At 40.1% G+C, this 9,117-nt stretch overlaps 1 pseudogene across 1 annotated transcript; it reads right to left on the bottom strand.

Annotated features, from left to right (window-relative positions):
- Positions 1-3,987: 3,987 nt before the first annotated feature.
- LOC307100478 (SKA complex subunit 1-like) lies at positions 3,988-5,281 on the bottom strand (annotated as a pseudogene). The gene is made up of 2 exons: positions 5,178-5,281; positions 3,988-4,665 (listed from the first exon to the last, which is right to left on the bottom strand). The product of its transcript is annotated as an SKA complex subunit 1-like (transcript).
- Positions 5,282-9,117: the final 3,836 nt, after the last annotated feature.

Here is a 9,117-nt window from a genome sequence, read left to right as displayed (position 1 = left end):
ATGGAGATACTTTTTAATGCAGTTATCTGAAATAAACTTCCATCACAAAGTAATCATGAATGTTACCTTCAAATATCTGTACAAATGCCTACAATGGGGAAAAGCATATGATTATAATTGATCTCAGTTTTGTTTGCTTTTATTATTGCATCAGACTGCTATTGCTATATAATAAGCCATCCTAAAAGGACTTGTTTGACTATAATGACTTCATAATCAAATGGGATTGTATGGTGGGACATTGTTCTGATCTATTATTCTTGGCTAATCATGTGTCGCTTCGCTATGTTTCTAAACCTCTTTCATGATGTTTTGTGCATCTGTATTGCACTTCTTTCTTCAATCAATATGTGATGTTTAATACATATATGTGTGTGTTTGTGCTGATCTTACAGTTTATGTAAAAATAGTTTATCAAATGTGAATTGCCTTAATTTAAATCACAGTTCCCATATTTATATATGAAACCTTGCTTTCTTCCCAGTTATAAGATCTATTCACCACCACTGTCCTGTGTGATGCAGCTACCTGTGCTCTTAATCTGACATGGGTTATCAATCAGTAGAATTTTTAATTCTAACTAATTTATTGAAGTATAATTGCATAAAACAAACTGCAAACATTTTAAATATACAATTTGCTGAACTAAAGAAGCCATATATATATAAAAAACAAGCAATATATAAATTAAGAATATATAGTGGGTATATGTAATTTGAGATGATGCACAATAAGCTTTTATTGCATTATGTTACTGTCAAAAATGTACTCCACATGTCTTCAGTTTTCTTCTTTCTGAAGATAATGTGGAATAATAAACCTTACTTCAAACAGATGCTGCAAGGGATAAATAAAATGTTAAAAATACTTTGTTGAGTCCAAAGAAAATGTTCAAGCGTGAGCAGTGTGTGTATGTGTGTTCACTTGTATATATATTTCATGTACACACTAACACATATATATGTACATACACACAAGCTCATTCACAATCCCATCTATTATTATGAAAGAAACCTTGAGAGAAATTTGAAGAATATACAAATAAAAAAGAAATGTGTGAATTAACATGAAATAGAAAAAAATAGAAAATTTGACACAGATTTAAAGTGAAATGTGTGACCTTAATTTTAATGAATTATTTTTTCTATCTTAATGCCTGAAAGGCCACAAGGTCAGAACCACATTTACATTTGCATGGTGGGAATTTTTTTATACCATCTATGGGGCCAATAGCTTTAAATTAGCTCCAATTTTTTCTATATAATGTGGGATTTCAACCCAAAATACCTTTGCCCAAGGGAAGCTAGCTGAATGATTTGCAAGGCTTAACTTCAGTTCCCTCTAACAATATCTTACTGGATAAATGATTATATCAGTTTCGCATTGCTGTTGTAGCAAATTACCACACTAGTGGCTTAAAACAAAACATTCCCTATCTTAAAGTTCTAGAGAGCAGATCCCTGAAATGGGTAATAAAAGGCTTAGAACAAAATGACTGCTGGGCATGGATTTTCTGAGTGATCCAGGGTAGAATGAAATCCCTTTCCAATCCCATTCCAAATTCTTTCCTATTCTCAATTCCTATTCCAGATTATAGAGGCCACCTGCATTCCTTGGGCCATGGCCCTTCCTCCATCATCAATACCAGCAACATAGCATCTTCAAATGTCCTCTGACTCCAATTCTTCTTCTACTTCTTAGAAGACCATTGAGATGACACTAGTTCAACCTGGGTAACCTGAGCTAATCTCCTTAGCTAAAAATTTTATTTCTACTATTTTAGTAAGCCTGTTCTGTGAGATAACACATTCCAAGGTTCTCCAAATTAGGATTGTGACATCTTTTGAGGCCCTTATTCTGCCTACTATAAAGCCTTTTCCAGGTATAAATTATTTGATGTCACCAGAATCCCTAATATAAAATAATCAAACAGAATTTATCCTCCTCTTAAGATTGAGAGAAAAACTTGTCTTTCAAAATTACATACACAGAAGATTCCTGGTGGAGAAGACCTAAAATTACCTACACCAGACTCTGACACAGAGCCACAGCCCACCTACTCCAAGTGTGGTCCACAGATCGGGAGGACCTGCAGCATCAACATCACCTGGGAGCTTGTCAGAAGTGCAGTCTCTGGGCACTGTGGAGATTTGATCAATTAGAATTTGCATTTGAGCTAGAAACTTTGGTGATCTGTTTGCCTTAAAATGAAGAGCTGCTGGTCTAGAATAGGTGTTCACACCTTTTCACTATTGACAATTGGAGCTGCATAACTATTCCTGCTGGGTGCTGTCCTGTGAATTGTAGGTGTTTCCCAGGCTCCCTTCAGACATTACAATATCCCCAGGGATAAAGTCATCTCTGTTTGAGAACCACTGCCCCAGAATCTCAGAACTGGAAGTGTCCTGACTGATTCCAATCAAAATCCCTTCCCTTTCTTGGCTTATACCTCTGAGCACAACATTAAATCCCTCTTTGCCCCATTTCTGTATTGGAGAAGGTAGTTTACTAGTATAGATGTACTACCTCACAAAATGCATGTCGGTAAAACATACATTTGCCAATTGTTATAATGTGCTAAGCTGGGTTATGGTGCATAACATCTAAATGTATCCCTTATATTTAATAAACATTTTATAGTGAGGGACTAAATGGCAGTTCCTAACTTGTGCTATATCTATGAAATTCCTAATTGTTCTGTCATGAAGCCAAATAGCATAGAGCCCAAGGTTTTATACGAAAGGAACAAATATCCCCCATTTCTTAAAGAAGGAAATAGTCATTTTCTAGAAATATCAGGGGTTGTGTCCCCACCAAAAATCTATGCTTTGAAGACCCAAAGACCAGTCAGACAAATTTCTCAGTATCAGACTTGTTTCAAATACTGTTAACTTCCAATATTTTTTTTTATTAGTTGCAGGAGCACAACATAGTGCTTAGACTATCATATACTTTACAAAGTGTTACCCTGATATTTTCAGTATCCAACTGGCCACATAAATAGTCATTACCATATTATTGACTATACTAGAAATTCGTGCATGGGGTGGGGGGGTTCCCTCAGCCCCCCTACACCCTCTCCAATCTGGGACCCCTTGAGGGACCCCGATGTAGGATCGGGCCTAAACGGGCAGTCAGACATCCCTCTCATGATCCAGGACTGCTGGCTCCTAACCACTTGCCTGCCTGCCTGCCTGATTGCCCCTAACCGCTTCTGCCTGCCAGCCTGATCACCCCCTAACCACTCCCATGCCATCCCGATCAATGCCTAACTGCTTCCCTGCTGTCCTGGTCACCCTTAACTGTCCTCCCCTGCAGGCCTGGTCTCCCTTAACTACCCTCCTCTGCCTGCCCGGTCATCCCTAACTGCCCTCCCCTGCTTGTCTGGTCCCCCCTAACTGCCCTCCCTTGCTGGCTTGATCACCAACAACTGCTCTCCCCTGCAGGCCATCTTGTGGTGGCCATCTTGTGGCCAAATGGGGGCATCCATATTTGACCATATGGTTGGGTTTTGTTTTTTGATCCACTCTGCTACTCTGTGCCTCTTTACTGGTGAATTTAGACCATTTACATTTAGGGTAATTATTGATGTATGAGGATTTCCGATAGCTATTTTATCTTTTGTTTTCTGGTAACTCTGTGCTTCCATTGGTTCTTTTCCTTTATGCTTGTATCTGTTGTTTTTGTTTGGTGGTATTCCATACATGTCCCCCCCCTTTTTTTTTAAAGCTATATGTCTTGTTTTAAAATATGCTTTATTTATTTATTTATTTATTTATTTATTTATTTATTTATTTATAATATAGTTTTTATTGTTGATAGTATTACAGATATCTTCCATTTTCCAGTATGCTTTATTTTAGAGAAGTTTTATTTGTATAAGAAATAAGGAAAGATAAATTATATATTTTAAAAAATTACATATAAGGACACTATAGGAATAGCCTCTATACCCTACTGTTGGCTTGTTCAAAAGCTCAAAGGGCCTCAGATTATAATGTATCGGGTGAGTCCTCCCCCTTGGACCTCTGACAGCCTCTGGCAGTGTCATAAGATATTCAGCATAACATGAAACTTCTTATCAACTTTCAAAGCTGTGAACTACTTTATGTCAGCTTCCACTACAAAATAATGACCTTTGGTATCCTTTGTTTCTTCATCATTGAATCTGTGGTAGAGATTTCTGGCCACAGAACTCATCAACTTTTTTGGTTGATGTAGGATCTTATATTTACTAACTACTGCCTTGTTGATTTCTTTAATAGCATCATTAATTTGACAATAGGTTAATCGGAATTTCACATACGCAGGAATGCCATTAAACTCCTCAGAAGTTATAAATGCCATTAAACTCCTCAGAAGTTATTAATATTCCTCTGCTCTTTAGAGGGCTTCTTTGTGACTCCAGGTTCCTCAATTTTGACAGGTTCTTCAGAGTCAAGATCTGATACATTACCAGAGTTCTGGGTCACTGTTACTTGAGGAAAATGGGGAGGAATATTTTCTTTGAGATGCTCCACATCTTTATAATCTTCTTTAAGAGATGCACAGAGTTCCTTGAGTGAATTGGTAGTCTGTTCTTGAAATTAAATTTCTAATTCCAAATTATTTAGAAGTTCATTTATTACCATGATCTCATCTCCTATTTTATTTAATACTAGTGGCCTGATGCACAAATGAAGATTCATGCAAGAATGGGCCTTCATTCTCCTGGCTGCCGGCATTTCCTTTGCTCTGGCTGGAGTCGCCTTTCTGCCTTCCCATGCTGCCCAGAGGCCTGGAGAGGCTGGGGTGGTGCGGAACACCTGCGTTGTCTCCATGGCAACGACACAAGCGTCCTGCCCCATGCTTGGCACCTGCATATGCAAATTAACCCTCCACCTTTGTTGGATTAATTTGCATACGCACTCCTGATTGGCTGGTGGGTGTCACAAAGGTATGGTTAATTAGCATGTTACTCTTTTATTAGGTAGACTAGAGGCCCAGTGCACAAAATTTGTGCACTGGTAGGGTCCCTAGCAGCTGCTGGCTGCCAGCCAGGTACTCCCTCCATTCCCCTGGCCGCCTGCCACCACTGGGGCCTCCCTCCCTTCCCCCAGCTAGCCCCGCCCCCTGTATGAACTCCCAGTCGAGGGGACAATTTGCATATTACGCTTTTATTATGTAGGATAATCTTCGAGTTAGGTTCTTGACTGCAGTTTCTTAATGACAGAGATTTTTAAATATTGCCAATCTTTTCATTAATATGAAAGCATATTTGGTCCAGATCTGAAGAGGACATCCTTTAACCCTTTGCACTCGCTTGCTTTTTTCTCGATTCCTTTATTCTAATGTTAACCGTGTCGAGACACACGCGACATCCGAGTGCAAAAGGTTAAGTCTCTTCTGCCTGTTTCCAATGTCAGGATCCTCAATTTCACATGGTTCCGGGAACAAAGGGCCCACTCGGGGCCTAGAGGTGAGCCATTCAAGCTTTCTTGTTTGGGGGATTTTTGTGTGTGATTGCCCTTAGTTTTATAAAAAGTGAAGTTGCATATATACCATAGTTTTTACCCTTTTTGAGTGCATCTGATCTTCATCTTCCTTTACCTATTCAGACCTGTTCCTCTTCCCCTTGTATGTTTTCGTTGTCACAAATTATCCCTATTTATGCTACGAGTTTTTTAGCAATCCCACTGATAATGTTATGACCTTATGTTCTTTGTTTTAGGTAGAATAATTCCCTTAAGTATTTCTTGCAATGGAGATTTTCTAGTGATAAAATACCCCAGGTTCTGTATGTCTGGGAATGTTGTTATTTAAAGGATAATTTTGCTGGGTATAATATGCATGGCTGGTAAATTCTCTCTTTCAGACATTTGAATATTTGGTTCCACTCTCTTCTGGCTTGTAGAGTTTCTGCTGAGAAGTCAGGTGAAATTCTGATAGGTTTTCCTTTGTAGGTCACTTCCTTCTTTTCCCTGGATGCTTTGAAGATTTTTTTCTTTGTCACTAATTTTTGACAACTTTATTACCAAGTGCCTTGGAAAGGGCCTCTTTGGATTGAGGTAACTAGGTGTTCTGTTTGTTTCTTGGATTTGAGGATCTAGTTCTTTCCATAGATTTGGGAAGTTCTCATCCACTATTTGTTTTAATAGACTCTCCATTCCATACTCTCTCTCTTCCTCCTCCGCTATGCCTGTGATTCTGATGTTATTTTTTTTCATGGAATCAAAGAGGTCTCATAGGGCTATTACATACCTCTTTATTCTCAGGTCTCGCTCTTCTTCCCTCTGCATCATTTCTTGATTCCTATCTTCAATATCACAAATTCTTTCCTCTAACTGGTTGGTTCTATTTTCTATGCTCATCAGTTCACTCTTAATTTCTTTAATTGCCTGCTTCATTTCCAGGATTTCTGCTTGATTCTTTTTTAAAATTTCAATTTCTTTGGAGAAATACTCATTGTGTTCATTGATTTGTTTTCTGAGTGTGCTGAATTGCCTGTCAGCATTTTCTCGCATCTCATTGAGTATTTTCAGAACTGCAACCTTGAAATCTCTGTCATTCAACTTGCATAATTCCATGTGTTCCAGCCTGTTTTCTGGGGATTTTTCCTTTTCTTTCTGTTCATCCTTGTGGTTGTTCACAGAGTTCACTGTTCTTTGTTTTCCCATTTATCTCTGAGGAGGTCTTTCTACTCTGTTCCAGTAGATGGCACTGAATTGCAAGATTTTTATCCTCCTCTGTTGCTTGGGGGTGAGGTTTGTTTTTCCCTGACAGTAATGGCTACTCCTGATCTCCGCAGGTCCAGCCCAAGCACCCCTCTTGAGGTTCAGTCACAGAGGGAAATTGTGTTTCTACTGCAACAGCTCTTGGCCTACAGATAATACACTCCTGGAGCCAAGTCCTGGAGCCAACTCCAAGGGCGATGGGAAGCGAGATTTGGGAGTCCAATCAGTGGCAGGGCTCTGCGATTTCCTTCCTTTGCAGAGCAGCTCTGTAGGGCGGTTGTCTGCTGACCCGCAGCTCAAGCATGCAACTTAGACCCCATTCACAACACGCCCTCAGCTTCAGACACTCACTGCTGGTGTGCACAACCGCACAATGCCGCTACTCCAGTGGCACCTCCAACAGCTAGCCAGTTGCCCGGTTAGCTCTCCATTCTTCCCAACCAGCGGAGGGAAGTGCCCATAATTGCCGCTGCCAGTTTCCAGCCGCGCAGACATGCTGCTGAGCTGTAGCCCTGTTTGGCACCCCTCCCTTCTAGTCTCTCTGCTTATTCCAAGGAGCCCACCTTATTTGTTCCAGTGTGCGGGTCTCTCAGGCGTGCATTTGTGTCAAGCAGGGCCTTCTTTATTGAATTGTAGGTGGTTATTTTGTTGAGGGAGAGGAGAGGTGCGCCCTTACACCGCCATTCCTCTGACTAGGCTGTTTTCTTGGCTCTCTGGAAATGTTATAGGAAAGAAGTGAGCCTAGTGGGGCTGCTTTAGCTCACTGAGAGGTCAGAGATAAAGGGGGCCTTGGAGACAGGATCAGGGGTGGAGCTACCACGTGTTCCCCTGGTTGCAAGTCGCGTGGGGACCCTTAGAAATAAAAAGTTCATGCCTGGGAAGGGGCATGGGTGTGCTCTAGGGCAAGCTCACATTGAGTCTTTGTCCTGAGGGCTTTTTATCCTTTTTTCCCCTGCAGGAAAGAATCTTAGGGGAGGATTTGGTAGATTATTCATCAGCTTTCCAGGTGCATTTGTAATATGCTGATGCATTAAAATGAGTGTATAGGGGAGTGTTGGTTTATTCTTTGGTCTGATTTACTGTTTTACTTTTATCTTAGGTCTGTCTGGCTTTAATGGGGCTTTTGTTATTTGATCCTCTGACTTCATTTGTCCTTGGGTTTAGCTGGCACAAATGGCTTTAATTGGGTCTTTGTTCTCTATTTTCTTAGGCCAGCTAAGCTATGTTATTTACAATCGCTAAGATTTGGAAACAGCCTAAATTCTCATCAGTAGATGAATGGATAAAAAAGCTGTGGGACATTTACACAATGGAATACTATGCAGCTGTAAAACATAGGGATCCCTTACCCTTTGGGACAGCATGGATGGACCTGGAGACTATTATGCTAAGTGAAACGAGCCAATCGGAGAAAGACAAATATCACATCATCTTACTTATTTTGGAATCTAATGAACAAAATGAATTGACCAACAAAATAAGGCCTGAAGCATGAAGGCATGGAACAGACTGACATACCTCGATGTGGGGATGGGAGGACAAGAAGAGATAAACCAAAGAACTTATATACTTACATGCATAGCCCATGGACACAGGCAATAGAGTGATGAAGACCTGGGTGGGGGTGGGGAGTTGAGGCTGGGAGGAAGGGGGTAAAAGGGGTGGGGAAATGGGAGACATCTGTAATCTATTAACAATAAAATATATATTAAAAATAAAAAAATTAGAAAAAAGAATTTAAAAAAATAAATAAATATAAGGGTTTTTATAAAAAGTCTCTTCTTCAGCTAGTCTTCAGTTGCTAATTCAGAGTAAATGTTCCCCAATATAGTTTTATTTCCAGTTTGAATCTGAGAGGAGGTGCAATAAAGATCCACTGCTGCGACCTTCGTGGCTGGGTTCAGGGTCTGAAGGCGGGGCCAATGCACAAATGAAAATACTATACAAGATATCTGAATTTAGAAGGCATTGGGGGCCAGGTGGAGACCTCTTTCTTGAAGAGGCAGACTAACCTCTTGCCTGGTCAGCTTTTCATTTACTTGAATGCACATTTTCCCTTTAGCAATGCATACAGGCAGATCAAAGGTAAAGTTTGGTAAACAGTATAAAGATGATCAGGTTAGGAAATTGCCTTGAGCCATTGAGCCCATAGCAGGGTAATATTATGCTGATTTTCAGCCCTGCTGAATATCAGAGTCCATTGGTATTCCAATGTTTCTTTTTGCATTAATATGCTAGCTGCTGTTTGCTTTAGCCTCCGGCACCCCACTACTATCTTGAACACCCTTGGACCTGGAGATTATTATGCTAAGTGAAATAAGCCAATCAGAGAAAGACAAATACCATGTGATCTCACTTATATGTGGAATCTAATGAACAAAATAAACTTAAGAACAAAATAGAA

The sequence above is a fragment of the Cnephaeus nilssonii genome (assembly GCF_951640355.1).
Source record: "Cnephaeus nilssonii genome assembly, chromosome: 5".
Lineage (NCBI taxonomy): Eukaryota > Metazoa > Chordata > Mammalia > Chiroptera > Vespertilionidae > Cnephaeus > Cnephaeus nilssonii.
The sequence above is the reverse complement of the archived record's forward strand: the minus strand, read 5'-3'. Positions and strand labels throughout refer to the sequence as shown.